The following is an 18,329-nucleotide window of genomic DNA, read 5'->3' on the forward strand; positions in this document are numbered from 1 at the left end:
TTTCAGAACCAACAGAATAAATCTTACCCAGAAGCAGACCTTGAGGAAAGATTTTTCTGCCAGTGATTCATTTTGGGAGTGCTCCCATGAGAACTTGTCAGGGAGTTGGGAAAGGAGCACAGAAAAAGGGAAGAAGCCAGGGAAGGTACAAGGTCAGGCAAAGTCCCTTGAAGGGTAGCTTCAACCTGACCCTGCAGGGGAGCTCTCTAGAGTATAAGTTACATCTCCCAACTTTATCCTTATTTGGGGCAAGGAAGCTGAGGTTCTCATACTCCACCATGATTCAGTCATTGAACAAAGGGTCTCCCTGGAGCCATAAACCCTCTGCACTTCTGTCTCTCTGTGTCTGTGGGCAAAGCAGCTCAGTAGCCTGAGAAGCCCTCTGAAGGAAGATTGCAGGTGTGCATCTTTGAAAGCAAAAGCACAGGGAAGCCAGGGGAGGAGATCACAGAAATGGCAAAGAGATCTGAGCACATCAGAATGGATACCAAGGGACTTCCCTGGTGGCACAGTGGTTAAGAATCCGCCTGCCAATGCAGGGGACACAGGTTTGAGCCCTGGTCCGGGAAGATCCCACATGCCGTGGAGCAACTAAGCCTGTGTGCCACAACTACTAAGCCTGCGCTCTAGAGCCCACGAGCCACAACTACTGAGCTCACGTGCCACAACTACTGAAGCCTGTGTGCCTAGAGCCCATGCTCTGCAACAAGAGAAGCCAAAAATTTAAAAATAAAAAAAAAAAGGATGGATACCAAGTGCCCACTACACCTCTCTTCCTTGTAAGAGCCCTGCATGCCATTGCATACACCCCTCACCACCAAGTCTCCTAGTCTTTCCATTAAACTTTCCTAGTTCTCTTGACACACCAAGGTGGCACCCAAACCCTGGGAAACCTGAGCAATACTGAGTTGTTGCTGGTCTATCATCTCTTGAAAAAAGTGGTACTTTAGAAAGGTTTCCCTGGCCAAGGAATGACACTGAGGTGAGCCTTTTAGAGAACAAATGTTAAAAGGGCTGGCTATTAATTTCTGCATCTATCTATTTCTCCATCTATCAACTGCAAAAGGAGTAAACCGTGACAAAGGATTTTCAGAAAGGCTCACTGGTCAGTCCACACCACCTCCAGGGAAACATTTCCCTGTCCAGACCCCGTGCTGGTTTCATTTGAAGACCTAAAGTTTCAGCTACAACAGTTTTCAACTCAGCCATGTTTATGGAAACAGCAACTTGGAGCTTAAGGACATTTTGACACCAAAAATGGTTTGAATTTTAGAGGCTGAAAAGTACATTTCTAGCTTTTCGAAAGGTCACCCTTCCTGTTTTCAGGTTTATGAACGGTAATGTTTCTGGTGGCTCTCTTTCAACTCTTGTTTCTTTTTCCTTCAGGGCATTTCTGTGTAAATGTCACTTTCTCCAGCCAGCACACTGCAAGGGTGGCTTAAGGCAGGCTTAAGTGTAGAAATCGGAGGCTCTGTTCCCCCCGGGGGTAAGCAAGCGTTAGTTTAGACTTTTTTCCATGTATTTAATTGATCTCCTTGCTGATATATTGCTGTTTGCAGCATGATCGTTAGTCACAAAAGAGGACCTCTAAAACACCAACCAAAGAAAAACAAACAAATGTAAAACAGTATCACAACAGTATGCTTACACTAGGTGTGAAGCTTATACTTAACTGTATTCTTCCCTCCCTGAATTTAGAAAAAATTAGGAATAGACATAGAAGTCACAGACAGAGAACAAAGTATTTGCTTTTGCAGAAGCAGGTGAGGTTACTGTGGCCTGGACCCACAGATAGGGGGCTTCCTAATTCTCTTTCCCCCACTGAACTTACCAAGTCTCAACAGAGCAGCAGCACTGTGTCTGGCCTCTTCTGCAGGGACACACCAGTCATCAGGCAGAATAGTTCGGGGGGCTGGGCAGAAAGAGAAAAAAAAAATGAAAACAGGAGCCAGAACACTCTGCTTTGGGCACGTGTAAGCTCTGTGATCATAGACTACTTACGCCCAGCCTTAGACTCCTCACTCATCAAACAAGCTTTCTGAGAATTAAGGTGTTCTCCCCAGTTCCTGGCACATAATGAGCCTTCCATGAAGAGTAGCTTCCATTATCAAGAATATTAATATTTTATTCCTACCTTCAACTCACAGATTTAGGGGTTTCTTCTTGTCCATTCTTCTCCTGCTGTTGATGCTAATGCATGTGATGGTTTCCCTTGGCATTTGAGGCCATAAAGAAAGGGTCAACGGGGACGAGGGGAAGATGGCGGAAGAGTAAGACGCGGAGATCACCTTCCTCCCCACAGATACACCAGAAATACATCTACACAACCCCTACAGAACACCTACTTAACGCTGGCAGAAGACCTCAGACCTCCCAAAAGGCAAGAAAGTCCCCACGTACCTGGGAAACGCAAAAGAATAAACAGAGACAAAAGGATAGGGACGGGACCTGCACCAGTGGGAGGGAGCTGTGAAGGACGAAACGTTTCCACACACTGGAAGCCCCTTCACGGGCGGAGACGGCGGGTGGCGGAGGGGGAAACCTTCGGAGCCGCGGAGGAGAGCACAGCAACAGGGGTGCGGAGGACAAAGCAGAGAGATTCCCGCACAGAGGATCGGTGCTGAGCGGTACTCACCAGCCCGAGAGGCTTGTCTGCTCCCCTGCCGGGGCAGACGGGGCTGGGAGCTGAGGCTCAGGCTTCGGTCGGAGCGCCAGGAGAGGACTGGGGTTGGCGGCGTGAACACAGCCTGCAGGAGGTTAGTGCACCACGGCTAGCCGTGAGGGAGTCCAGGGAAAAGTCTGGAGCTGCCGAAGAGGCAAGAGACTTTTTCTTCCCTCTTTGTTTCCTGGTGCGTGAGAAGGGATTAAGAGCGCTGCTTAAAGGAGCTCCAGAGACGGGCGCGAGCCGCGGCTAAAAGCACGGACCCCAGAGACGGGCATGAGACGCTAAGGCTGCTGCTGCCGCCACCAAGAAGCCTGTGTGCGAGCACAGGTCACTATCCACACCCCCACTCCGGGGAGCTTGTGCACCCTGCCACTGCCAGGGTTCCGGGATCCAGGGTCAACTTCCCCGGAAGAATGCACGGCGCGCCTCAGGCTGGCGCAACGTCACGACGGCCTCTGCCGCCGCAGGCCCGCCCCGCCCTCCGTGCCCCGCCCTCTCCCCCAGGCCTGAGTGAGCCAGAGCCCCCGAATCAGCGGCTCCTTTAACCCTGTCCTGTCTGAGCGAAGAACAGACGCCCTCCAGCGACCCACACACACAGAGACGGGGCCGAATCCGAAGCTGAGCCCCGGGAGCTGTGAGAACAAAGAAGAGAAAGGGAAATCTCTCCCAGCAGCCTCAGAAGCAGCGGATTAAAGCTCCACAATCAACTTGATGTACCCTGCATCTGTGGAATACATGAATAGACAACCAATCATCCCAAATTGAGGAGGTGGACTTTGAGAGCAAGATTTATGATTTTTTTCCCTTTACCTCTTTTTGTGAATGTGTATGTGTATGCTTCTGTGTGAGATTTTGTCTGTATAGCTTTGCTTCCACCATTTGTCCTAGGGTTCTATCCGTCCTTTTTTTAAAAAAAGTTTTTTTTCTTAAAAATTACTTTTTATTTTAATAACTTTATTTTCTTTTCTTTCTTTCTTTCCTTCCTTCCTTCCTCCCTCCCTCCTTTCTCTCTCTCTTTCTTTCTTTCTTTCTTCTTTCTCTCCCTTTTATTCTGAGCCATGTGGATGACAGGCTCTTGGTGCTGCAGCCAGGAGTCAGTGCTGTGCCTCTGAGGTGGGAGAGCCAACTTCAGGACACTGATCCACAAGAGACCTCCCAGCTCCACATAATATCAAACGGCGAAAATCTCCCAGAGATCTCCATCTCAACACCAAGACCCAGCTTCACTCACCGAACAGCAAGCTACAGTGCTGGACAACATATGCCAAACAACTAGCAAGACAGGAACACAACCCCAGCCATTAGCAGAGAGGCTGCCTAAAATCATAATAAGTCCACAGACACCCCAAAACACACTACCAGACGTGGACCTGCCCACCAGAAGGACAAGATCCAGCCTCATCCACAAGAACACAGGCACTAGTCCCCTCCACCAGGAAGCCTACACAACTCACTGAGCCAACTTTAGCCACTGGGGACAGACACCAAAAAAAATGGGAACTACGAACCTGCAGCCTGCAAAAAGAAGACCCCAAACACAATAAGATAAGCAAAATGAGAAGACAGAAAAACACACAGCAGATGAGGGAGCAAGATAAAAACCCACCAGACCTAACAAATGAAGAGGAAATAGGCAGTCTACCTGAAAAAGAATTCAGAATAATGATAATAAAGATATCCAAAATCTTGGAAATAGAAGAGAGAAAATGGAAGCAACATTTAACAAGGACCTAGAAGAACTAAAGATGAAACAAGCAACAATGAACAACACAATAAATGAAATTAAAAATACTCTAGATGGGATCAATAGCAGAATAACTGAGGCAGAAGAACGGATAAGTGATCTGGAAAATAAAATAGTGGTAATAACTACTGCAGAGCAGAATAAAGAAAAAAGAATGAAAAGAACTGAGGACAGTCTCAGAGACCTCTGGGACAACATTAAACCCACCAACATTTGAATTATAGGGGTTCCAGAAGAAGAAGAGAAAAAGAAAGAGACTGAGAAGATATTTGAAGAGATTATAGTTGAAAACTTCCCTAATATGGGAAAGGAAAGAGTTAATCAAGTCCAGGAAGCACAGAGAGTCCCATACAGGATAAATCCAAGGAGAAATACACCAAGACACATATTAATCAAACTGTCAAAAATTAAATACAAAGAAAACATATTAAAAGCAGCAAGGGAAAAACAACAAATAACACATAAGGGAATCCCCATAAGGTTAGCAGCTGATCTTTCAGCAGAAACTCTGCAAGCCAGAAGGGACTGGCAGAACATATTTAAAGTGATGAAGGAGAAAAACCTACAACCAAGACCACTCTACCCAGCAAGGATCTCATTCAGATTTGATGGAGAAATTAAAACCTTTACAGACAAGCAAAAGCTGAGAGAGTTCAGCACCACCAAACCAGCTTTACAACAAATGCTAAAGGAACTTCTCTAGGCAAGAAACACAAGAGGAGGAAAAGACCTACAATAATGAACCCAAAACATTTACGAAAATGGGAATAGGAACATACATATCGATAATTATACCTTAAATGTAAATGGACTAAATGCTCCAATCAAAAGACACAGATTGGCTAAATGGATACAAAAACAAGACCCATATATATGCTGTCTACAGGAGACCCACCTCAGACCTAGGGACACATACAGACTGAAAGTAAGGGGATGGAAGAAGATATTCCATGCAAATGGAAACCAAAAGAAAGCTGGAGTAGCAATTCTCACATCAGACAAAATAGACTTTAAAATAAAGACTATTAGAAGAGACAAAGAAGGACACTACATAATGATCAAGGGATCGATCCAAGAAGAAGATATAACACTTATAAATATTTATGCACCCAACATAGGAGCACCTCAATACATAAGGCAAATACTAACAGCCATAAAAGGGGAAATTGACAGTAACACATTCATAGTAGGGGACTTTAACACCCCACTTTCACCCATGGACAGATCATCCAAAATGAAAGGAAACACAAGTTTTAAATGATACATTCAACAAGATGGACTTAATTGATATTTATAGGATATTCCCTCCAAAAACAACAGAATACACATTTTTCTCTAGTGCTCATGGAACGTTCTGCAGGATAGATCATATCTTGGGTCACAAATCAAGCCTTGGTAAATTTAAGAAAATTGAAATTGTATCAATTATCTTTTCTGACCACAACACTATGAGACTAGATATCAATTACAGGAAAAGATCTGTAAAAAATACAAACACCTGGAGGCTAAACAATACACTACTTAATAACGAAGTGATCACTGAAGAAATCAAAGAGGAAATTAAAAAAAATACCTAGAAACAAATGACAATGGAGACACGACGACCCAAAATCTATGGGATGCAGCAAAAGCAGTTCTAAGAGGGAAGTATATAGCAATACAATCCTACCTTAAGAAACAGGAAACATCTCGAATAAACAACCTAATCTTGCACCTAAAGCAATTAGAGAAAGAAGAACAAAAAAAACCCAAAGTTAGCAGAAGGAAAGAAATCATAAAAATCAGATCAGAAATAAATGAAAAAGAAATGAAGGAAATAATAGCAAAGATAAATAAAACTAAAAGCTGGTTCTTTGAAAAGATAAACAAAATTGATAAACCATTAGCCAGACTCATCCAGAAAAAAAGGGAGAAGACTCAAATCAATAGAATTAGAAATGAAAAAGGAGAAGTAACAACTGACACTGCAGAAATACAAAAGATCATGAGAGATTACTACAAGTAACTCTATGCCAATAAAATGGACAACCTAGAAGAAATGGACAAATTCTTAGAAATGCACAACCTGCCAAGACTGAACCAGGAAGAAATAGAAAATATAAACAGACCAATCACAAGCACTGAAATTGAAACTGTGATTAAAAATCTTCCAACAAACAAAAGCCCAGGACCAGATGGCTTCACAGGCGAATTCTATCAAACATTTAGAGAAGAGCTAACATATATCCTGCTCAAATTCTTTCAAAATATAGCAGAGGGAGGAACACTCCCAAACTCATTCTATGAGGCCACTATCACCCTGATACCAAAACCAGACAAAGATGTCGCAAAGAAAGAAAACTACAGGCCAATATCACTGGTGAACATAGATTCAAAAATCCTCAATAAAATACTAGCAAACAGAGTCCAACAGCACATTAAAAGGATCATACACCATGATCAAGTGGAGTTTATTCCAGGAATGCAAGAATTCTTCAATATATGCAAATCAATCAACATGATACACCATATTAACAAACTGAAGGAGAAAAACCATATGATCATCTCAGTAGATGCAGAGAAAGCTTTCGACAAAATTCAATGCCCATTTATGATAAAAACCCTGCAGAAAGTAGGAATAGAGGGAACTTTCCTCAACATAATAAAGGCCATATATGACAAACACACAGCCAAGATCATCCTGAATGGTGAAAAAGTGAAACCGTATCCACTAAGATCAGGAACAAGACAAGGTTGCCCACTCTCACCACTCTTATTCAACATAGTTTTGGAAGTTTTAGCCACAGCAATCAGAGAAGAAAAGGAAATAAAAGTAATCCAAATCAGAAAAGAAGAAGTAAAGCTGTCACTGTTTGCAGATGACATGATACTATACATAGAGAATCCTAAAGATGCTACCAGAAAACTACTAGAGCTAATCAGTGAATTTGGTAAAGTAGCAGGATACAAAATTAACGCACAGAAATCTGTGGCATTCCTACACACTAATGATGAAAAATCTTAAAATGAAATCAAGAAAACACTCCCATGTACCATTGCAACAAAAAGAGTAAAATATCTAGGAATAAACCTACCTAAGGAGACAAAAGACCTGTATGCAGAAAATTATAAGACACTGATGAAAGAAATTAAAGATGATACAAATAGATGGAGAGATATACCATGTTCTTGGATTGGAAGAATCCACATTGTGAAAAATGACTCTACTACCCAAAGCAATCTACAGATTCAATGCAATGCCTATCAAACTACCACTGGCATTTTTCAGAGAACTAGAACAAAAAATTTCTCAATTTGTATGGAAACACAAAAGACCCCAAATAGCCAAAGCGATCTTAAGAATGAAAAACGGAGCTGGAGGAATCAGGCTCCCTGACTTCAGACTATACTACAAAGCTACAGTAATCAAGACAGTATGGTACTGGCACAAAAACAGAAATATCAATCAATGGAACAGGATAGAAAGCCCAAAGATAAACCCAGGCACATATGGTCACCTTATCTTTGATAAAGGGGGCAGGAATGCACAGTGGAGAAAGGACAGCCTCTTCAATAAGTGGTGCTGGGAAAACTGGACAGGTACATGTAAAAGTATTAGATTAGGTCACTCCCTAACACCATACACAAAAATAAGCTCAAAATGGATTAAAGACCTAATGTAAGGCCAGAAACTATCGAAGTCTTAGGGGAAAACATAGGCAGAACACTCTATGACATAAATCACAGCAAGATCCTTTTTGACCCCTCCTAGAGAAATGGAAATAAAAACAAAAATAAACAAATGGGACCTAATGAAACTTCAAAGCTTTTGCACAGCAAAGGAAACCATAAACAAGACCAAAAGACAACCCTCAGCATGGGAGAAAATATTTGCAAATGAAGCAACTGACAAAGGATTAATCTCCAAAATTTATAAGCAGCTCATGCAGCTCAATAACAAAAAAACAAACAACCCAATCCAAAAATGGGCAGAAGACCTAAATAGACATTTCTCCAAAGAAGATATACAGATTGCCAACAAACACATGAAAGAATGCTCAACATCATTAATCATTAGAGAAATGCAAATCAAAACTACAATGAGATATCATCTCATACCGGTCAGAATGGCCATCATCAAGAAATCTAGAAACAAGAAATGCTGGAGAGGGTGTGGAGAAAAGGGAACACTCTTGCACTGCTGGTGGGAATGTGAATTGGTACAGCCACTATGGAGAACAGTATGGAGGTTTCCTAAAAAAACTACAAATAGAACTACCATATGACCCAGCAATCCCACTACTGGGCATATACCCTGAGAAAACCATAATTCAAAAAGAGTCATGTACCAAAATGTTCATTGCAGCTCTATTTACAATAGCCCAGAGATCGAAACAACCTAAGTGTCCATCGACAGATGAATGGATAAAGAAGATGTGGCACATATATACAATGGAATATTACTCAGCCATAAAAGAAAAGAAATTGAGCTATTTTTAGTGAGGTGGATGGACTTAGAGTCTGTCATACAAAGTGAAGTAAGTCACAAAGAGAGAGACAGGTACCATATGCTAACACATATATATGGAATTTAAGAAAAAAATGTCATGAAGAACCTAGGGGTAAGACAGGAATAAAGACACAGACCTACTAGAGAATGGACTTGAGGATATGCAGAGGGGGAAGGGTAAGCTGTGATGAGGCGAGAGAGTGGCATGGACATATATACACTACCAAGCGTAAGATAGATAGCTATTGAGAGGCAGCCGCATAGCACAGGGAGATCAGCTCGGTGCCTTGTGACCACCTGGAGGGGTGGAATAGGGAGGGTGGGAGGGAGGGAGATGCAGGAGGGAGGAGATATGGGAACATATGTATAACTGATTCACTTTGTTATAAAGCAGAAACTAACACACCATTGTAAAGCAATTATACTCCAATAAAGATGTAAAAAAAAAAAAAAAAAAGAAAGGGTCAGAAGCAGCTGACAGCCCCCCAATTCTAGGGCTGCTCCAGAGAACTCTTTTTGACATAACTTGGTCATGCAACACTTATTGAGTACATGTTTCCTTTTAAACAAAGAATTAGGCACAAAGAGGAGCTGGAATTTGGAATGAGATTTTTCACAAGAAACAATGGTTATAATGCACAGGTTGTGAGGGCGTGTGAAAGGCGGGGTATTGGTTTTTCAGTCTCATCTGTTAGCATTGTTTATGTGGCAAAGTATCAAGTTCCTAACAGCCAATAAGCAAATGAAATTTGGAGGCCAGAGAGCACCCTATGTTCACAGACTCTGCCAACACAAACAGAATTATACATTTCAACATGTGATTCAACTAACATATACTTATTTCTATCTTTGTATCAACATTCTAACAGAAGTTTCGAAATCCCTAGGTCGTGAAAGTAGTTCCCAAGTTTTACCAAGCCCTCGGGAAGGGAATAAACACTTCTTTAATCTTCCCCAAAGTCGTAAACCAAACAGAAGGGCACCTCACAAAATGACCCCTACACACTACTCCTTAAGTTACTTGTAAATTATTAATGGTTGCTCAGCAGCAACATCTTCAAGACAAAGGCAGAACATAAAATAAGAAGACTCTCTATTCAGAAAAGTCATCTCACTTTGCAGAGATCACATTTAAACACAGCCTTTAACATTTAGCTCCTACTGAACAGTTATGGATATCGTTTCCATCATGGAAAATTTAAATGCATTAAATTATAGCCTCTCTTTTCCATTATGATTTATGTAATTAAAAGAGCAGAAGTAATGTGGAGAAATTGGGATTGCAGTAATTGGAAGACTAACAACACTGATAAAATTTATAGCACATTCATATCTTTATAAACTCAAAAAAAACTGTATTTCATGAGAGTACATTTACATTCCATAGAAAAATCAAGATGGTCAACTTCTACAGAGGCTACTTAATGTGTTGGGTAGTTACAGGGTAACTTAGTCATAAGTCACACTGCTGGAAATGTTAATTATTTTTTTATTGGGGTAAAATTGATTTACAATGTTGTGTTAGTTTGAGGTATACATGGAAATGCTATTAATTCTTTTATCTATTTATTTACTCACTCATTGCAGAAATATTTGTTGAACACCTCCAATGTGCCAATTGTTTGAGGAACAGATGGGATTGAAACAGAGAGGATCTCCTCCTTCTGACAGTTTAAAATCTGGTGGTAAGCATAGCTTTGACTCCAATTGTGAATTTCAGAATTCTTGTAAACAGAAGAACTAGCACTTTACGGTGTGATAGTCGTTCAATCTACAGACAGATACCATTAATTTCTATTTTACTAACATCCATAATAAGCATAATTATCTGGTTTCCTAACCCTCAGTACATTTTAGGCATTCAATGCGAGGTTCCCACCATTGCTCAAAAATATAAAACCAATAACGGTACTTGCTACCATTCATTAAATGCTTGCTTCCTGACAAGCATTGTTATCAATGCTTTACATAATTTTATACATTTAACCTTCACAACAATCATACGAAGTAGGTACTATTCTCATCCCCACTTTTCAGACAAGAAAACTATACCACAGAGAGTTCAGTAACTTTCCAAGATTACTAGTAAGAAGCAAAGAAGGGAATGGATGCGCAGTCTGATGTCAAAAAGTCATGATTTTGAACACTGCCACACACACACTGTCCAGCAGAGGACACTCTGTCGGCATACCATTGTCTTCCTGTTTTAGCAATATTTGATAGATGCATTGGAGTGCCATATAAGATTATAAGCTATTTCAGTAGTAATCATTGTGTCTAGTTTTCCATGAAATGGGAACTACTTTAAGTCCCATACACAAAGGCCAAGTAGACGGAAGTCATTGCTTAGTGTTATGTAGTGGCCTTTTGTCCTAATAGCAAATTGTAGTTCTTAATAAAAATAACTGCTGTAGAAGAAGAGCCAGGGATAAATTTTAGGCCAGACTTCCCTGTCAAAACTATCATTTGGTGAGAAAAAAACCATTTCCATCATACTCATCAATAGCAAATTTATTCTTCTCATGTATTATTTTACATTGAGATAAATAGAACTAAGACAACAGAACTAAGATAAATAAAATGGTTTTGAATGTTCCTATTCCATTTAGAGAAAACTTATTAAGAGAAAAAGGATGTGGCTATTCAAGCTTCTATCTGCAGACCTAAGCCATGTGAATCATAGATGTTTGTATGAGGCAACATCAAAACATTTCAAACTTAGTTGGAAAAACTAGGTAAGAGATTTAGCACCACAACTTAACTTTCTGACCTTGAGAAAATGAATCACTTAACTGTTATGAGCCTCAGTTTATCTGTAAATGGGATACTCTCGATGCTACTAAACACACAGGGCAATTATTGACAGAGTAAAAACACAATGTATGTGAGAGTGCTTTATGAGCTCTGCATAGATTCCGTTTATTAAATTCACAAGCATTTGTTGAGTATCTTCCATACGATAGGCATTGTGGTGAGTCCTGAGGTTACAAGATCAATTGTATCTAGTCCAAAGCTTTAAAGCGTTATTATCACTAGCATGTTAGTTTTCAATCTTGTTTATGGCAAAATAGAGTTGCATTTTATGTGTAATATACACAATTTATGGTACATTTGGACCTTTGTTTCATACTTACTGTAAGTGTATGTTCATTTTCTAGGACATAAGGCATAATTTTACACTTTTTAATTATTGTTGTGGCTTTGTGTTTTTATGACATACTAACCATCATTTCTATGATTTATTTGTTGACAAATCCTTGGTTGAAAATGTGTCAGTTATAACATTGTTTCTGTAAGAAGCACATACCACTTCAACATGTATATGTATAACTGATTCACTTTGTTATAAAGCAGAAACTAACACACCATTGTAAAGCAATTATACTCCAATAAAAATGTTAAAAAAAAAAAAAAAGAATACATTACACTCCAATTTGGAGGCTGCCTAATTTCTAAGTTCATTTTTTTTCAGATCAAGGCACTAAGACCCTGAAAAATTGGTGTTTTCTCAGATAAACCAAAGCATGATATCTGAGGCAAATAAGGAGAAGCACTAAATGTTCTTAAATTCTATAGATCATTGCTCTGAGGTTGTGGTTAGTATAATGAAATATGCATTTTTCTTTATCTCCAAGTGAGAAATTATCTCATTAATGATTCATTTATTTACCATTCATTTGATGAGCATTTATTGCATAGTCACAAGGATATGAGCAATTTAAAAAATGTCAGATGAATTAATGATGTAGCCCCTGCCCTTGAAGATCTCTCAGAAATAAACATTCCCTGGGTCAGGATACAATGTCAAGGACAGCTCATCAGAAAAATAGAGCCTAGTCTCTGGCGGAACCACCGTATCAGCTCTGAAATGTCAACCTCCAGTCAACATTTAAGTAGAAAAATAAAACTCCCAATTGGTTTGGGGCAAGTTCCTATAATTCATGGCTGAATGCAATTCCCAACACATAAAGATCACTGACTCATTTGTAGCCCAAAAGAGGGAGTCTTTTTTTTCCCCTCTGGGCAGAAGCAAAGGTAGAATTGTGCTAGGATTTTGAAAGAACGATAAGAAGCTCGGACAGGCTTCACAAAGCACTGGAAACTTTTAAAGTGTAACTTGTAAGGAGGCTTAAGATCTGTCTAGAAGCAAAGTAAGGAGAAAAACATCTCAGGCAGGAGTAAAGGCAGAAGTGAAGGCATGGAGGTATGAGAAAACAAGGCTCTTCAGGAGCAGTGAGGGTGCCTGGTGTGTCTGGGATGCAGGGAATTAGGAGAGGCATTGGGATGGGAGCAGCAGCAATTGCCTGGAATGCCGTGCTAAGGATCTGGGACTTCACATCCCAGGCACTGAGGCGAGATCCCAAGTGGTTCAGAACGGCATTGTGTTCTCCCTCATTGGTGCTAACAGCACCAATGAGAGAGATCTGAGCACTGTGGGAAAGTGAGGGCTTGGGACTGTGGCTCCTGGAAATGCTTATTAAGTGATGGCCCAAGTTCTACCAAAGAGAAAAGGCAATACATTCCCTAGAGTTACAGCAGCACAGCACCTGCCATCAGCTAGCTTTTCCAGAGGCTGCCCATGATGCTGCATCTCGATATCTCTAGATATGCAATTTGTTCCTTTACAGCATATGAGATAAGTCAAACTCACATGGGTCATCTCATTGGGGGGAGCAACTGATGTAGACAAGTCTCAATCCATCAGGAGACCAGCATTATTCTCTAAGGAAAACAAGAGTCCTCAGATTTTCTTTCTTTTATGTCGCTTTGTTGCTTTCCCTGTATTTGCTTTTCATTTTGTGATTTCTATCACTCTCCTTCAAATAAAACAAAAGTTAGCAAATATTTCTTGAGCACCTACTGTGTGCCAAGCACTGTGCTAGAATGCACAGAAAGCAGAGAATTTCAACTTCATGGTGATGAACGTGGACACAACATTTAGGTCGATCTGGGGTGAGACACAGTAAACATGGTTTCCAGATTTTGCAAACAAAAAGGATGCCCAGCTAACTTTGAATTTCAGATGAACAATGTATCATTTAACTTTAAGTATGCCCCATGTCTTACTTGAGACATATTCTAAAAGATTCATTGTTTACCTGCAATTCAAATTTATCTGGGTGTCCAGTATTTAATATGGCAACATGAACAGCAAAGGATCTGTATAGAAAGGAAATATGAAAAAAGATATTTTGGTCCCTAGTAGGAGCCCAGAAGAGAGTGTCATAATAGCAGCTTCCATTTCTGAATGCTTATTCAGTGGGTACACCTAAACTGATTGTGTATTTCCAGCACTCACGCTGATTTGAGGGTGCTCATAGTACATTGTTAAATATTTTGAGCATCTCCCTCTGCTTTATCCTTTGTGTACACTGCCTAGTTCACCACAAGGACACCCTCAAAGGAAAATAGGTGCACTCAGCATTTTATAAATCTTTTAATGATGTGAAAAAGCTGATGATATCCCAATTACAGGCCGAATTGGCTCTTGCCCAGCTTTGCTGTTTTGTTTTGAGATGTGTTTAGGTGTAACCCAGTGAATCCTCTGGACAGGACAGATGGGCGAGGTCAGGGACTAGAGCCAGGCTGAGTTACAAGGGATGTGGCCAGAGTTGGTGGAACAAGGCCAGATCAGGCCAGGGAGATAATGGGTTCCCAAACAGATAGGCAGCAGTGGAGCACAGCCCAGACAAGGAATAAACAATGGGCAGAAAGACAGGCATGCAAGAGAGGGAGAAAGGGCAAAGCCTAGAAGGGAAAGGAATCCAGGCAGGGGCAATCAGGATTCCAAGCAAAGAGCTCGGACTGGCAGCTGCTGGAGACCCAGGTCCAAGACCAAGTTTGAGGACCCGCCTCCAGTTCCTGGGAAGAATAAAGCAGTTAGAAGAAAGGTTTTGGGTTTAAGGGCCTTGGTTTACTAAGCACACGAAAAACATTTTAGACAGAAACCAAAGTGAGTTTTTCTTGTTTGCTTTTGTTTTAAAAGCTATGACATAAAGTGAGAATGTGTATGGAAACTAAGATTTTTTAAATTGGGAATTCATCTACCCAATCACCAAATAGTGGTTGAGTATATCTATAGGCCATGCCATGTACTGGGATAGGAAATAAGGAATAAAATATATAATATAATATAATATAATATAATATAATTAATATAATATAATATAATACAATATAATACAATATATAATAATAAATGGCTAGAAATAACAGCCAATATTTTTTGAATATGCCTAATTATTTTCCATGTTCTTTGTGTACGTGAATTCATTTTAGTCTCACTATAATCTATGAGGCAATTTCTATTATTACTCCCAATTTACTTATGAGAAAACTGAGGCAAGGAGAGAGACACTGTGACTTGCTCACAGTCACACAGTTAGGGAGCTGGCAAATTAGAGTTTAAATCCAGGAAATCTGGCTGCAGAACTCATACTCCAACTCACTGTACCACACAGCTTCTCAACTTGCTAGGCTCTACCCCTGCCCTCATTGACCTTCCAGAGATGACAGAGAAGACATACTGGTAAATCACAGCACACGAATGTCACACAAGCTAACAGATAGCAAACATATAAAGTCTTGGTAGTCCAGAGAGTGAAGATCATTAGAGGTCTAAAACTATTTCTCAAAGAAGAAAACATTTTTAGCTGCATCTGGAATGATGAGTGGGATTTTTTCATCTCGATAGGAGATAGAGATTTCTGGATGGAAGGAATGGAATGGTAAAAATGCCTGGAAGGAGTGTTCAGTGGTGGGCAAGAGGCTGGAGCACAGGACATAGTGAGAAAAGTGGCAGGCGATGAGGGTGAGCAGGTAGAGTTAAATCCACTTCTGCGTACTCTGGACCCACCGTGAGCAGCCATCCTGGGTTGTAATCAGGTAAGTAACACCAAAAAAGCCAGGAGCAGTGTGGAAATGGATCAAGTGATGGGAAAGAAAGACAGGTTCTGGGTGAAACTGGAATGAGCCCCAAAACGTGAGTGAAGTGCTACTGAAACACACTCAGCCTCAACAGAGGCTGTCCAAGCCATCCCCAGCTCTCCAAGAAGGAGAAATACAAAGGCTGGGATTCAGGCAAGGCTGATATATAACAATGATACTAATAGAAAACATGTTCATACAGCATTTACCAAGTATCAAGTAGTGCTCCAAGTGTTTTACACTGATTAACTATTTAAATCTTCACAAAATTCCCATCTTACAGATGAGAAAACAGAGGTTAAGGAATTTGCCCAGCATCATACAGCTAGTTGGTTGGACTTATCTTTGAATGCAAGCAGCATGACACCACAGTCTACGCTCTTAGCCAGTACACTCCATTGTACATCTAAAATAGAATGGAAAATAGTGATGTAATAGACTCACTAATTATAATCATAAAATTTTCAGGACCCAGAAAAGTCATGGTATTCTCAGCATGGTATGATAAAGGAATTGGGTTAAATCAGCGATGAAGTGCTGAGATGTGGAGGAAGAAAGAGGACTTCCTCCTTTTGATCCTTAGGTGGCAATGATACAACCTGGTAAGTGTGGCTTCTCAGCTAGTGGGCAGAGGTTGGCTATAGAGTCTTAGCTCAGAACCAGTAAAGAACTGGGTTCAATTTTATCTCCACTATTGTGAAACTGTGAGCTAATTTTTTTTGAGCTTTCATTCATTGTTTCTTCTATAAACTCTGAGTGATAATACCCCACAAAGTTGTTGAAAGGGTTAAAGATGTCATGTGGAAAGCACTCAGCCCATGGTAAGTTCTCAACAAATGATATTTAGATCATCATAATGATGGTGAAGATGTGATGAGTTCCCTATCTCTAGAAGCAATCAAGTTGGAAATAAGTGGCCATTACAAACACTATTTTATGGAGTCTTATGAGATATGGAGCTGTCCTTTCCAATTCTTGGATTTTAGATTCATTCCAAGATATGGCCAAAGCCATGCAGGGGAAGAATTATCAAATTCTTGTGATGCCATCCCACTAACCTGATGCATGATGATACTTAGGTTCAGTGCAACAACAACTGGAAAAGCACCCAGAAAAAAAATTGCTGGGGTTCCATAACTACAACATGGAAAGCTAAAGGAACAAAGAAGGAAATTATTGTGAAAACTTCCAACAGTTAACTGCTAGTAGATATGAACCCCTAGGAGCTAAGTTCTTCAACTTATTCCTCATTTCCTCATCAAATATTATCAGCTAAGTCTACTAGGGAAGATTTCCCTCACTGGAACATATTTCTGATATTATCACATTGGTCAATTAGAAAACCAGGATCAATGTTTAGGTGTTGCTTTATCCACATTAGGAATGAATCCATTCTGGTATCTGAAGCATGGCACTGTTTGCATTTATTGGCGCTTAGCCAGAAATTCAAGTTAGGCTAGGTGAATTAAGCCTTAAGTAAACTTACAAACTTATATGCATAGATATATTCTCAGAATTTTTTGTTTGTTCAGATTTTGCTTTTCATTTATGCTTTCTTCCACATTTAAAAATGAAATAAATATAATTCACTTGTAGTACTATTATGAAGATCCACAAAGGCTTATAATTATAGTCCTTGAAATGATTATCTCTGACCTAAAGGAAAAGTTTCAAAAAATTGGTTGAAAGCAATGATGCAATGCAGATAAAAGCCTCTCGTCACTTTACAAGACCTGAAGTTGACCCAAGAACTTGAGGGCAAGCCTAAAATGTTCCAAAGTAGAGATACTAGAAGGTCCTTCTACTTGCAAAAGTTGGAAAATGGAATGAGATCAGGATTTTAGTGCAGCTGTTGGCATCCCTTTGTTTTATGACCTGGGAACATCACTTACCTCTCTGGGTCTCAGTTTCCTCAGCTGTAAAATGGAGTAGTTGTACTTGATTTCCAAGGACTTGTAGGCTTAGTGACTAGAGGATTCACACACACTACTTATAGGCTTTTCTTCATGCAGAACCAAAGTTCACCACATAAAAACTAGCAAATGAGTTCAAGGAGATGATATGTTTAAAGATGCATTTGCAAAGACTTGAAAGTCGTAGAATCAGATAATCAGTCCTAGAATCAGATGTGACTATGGAAAGCAAGTAAATCTCTCATCTGGGGCTCCTTACTTTAGTAAATGGTATCACCTGCCATGGAGTCTCCCAAGCTAAGTTTCTAAAATGAAATTAATACCATAGAGTCAGGGCTTCCCTGGTGGCGCAGTGGTTAAGAATCCGCCTGCCAATGCAGGGGACACGGGTTCCACCCCTGGTCCAGGAAGATCCCTCATGCCGCAGAGCAACTAAGCTCGTGTGCCACAACTACTGAGCCTGTGATCTAGACCCCATGAGCCACAACTACTGAAGCCCACGTGACACAACTACTGAAGCCCATACACCTTAGAGCCCGTGCTCCGCAACAAGAGAAGCCACCACAATGAGAAGCCCGCACACTGTAATGA

This window comes from Phocoena phocoena, chromosome 5, assembly GCF_963924675.1.
Source record: "Phocoena phocoena chromosome 5, mPhoPho1.1, whole genome shotgun sequence".
In the NCBI taxonomy this organism is placed as follows: Eukaryota; Metazoa; Chordata; class Mammalia; order Artiodactyla; family Phocoenidae; genus Phocoena; species Phocoena phocoena.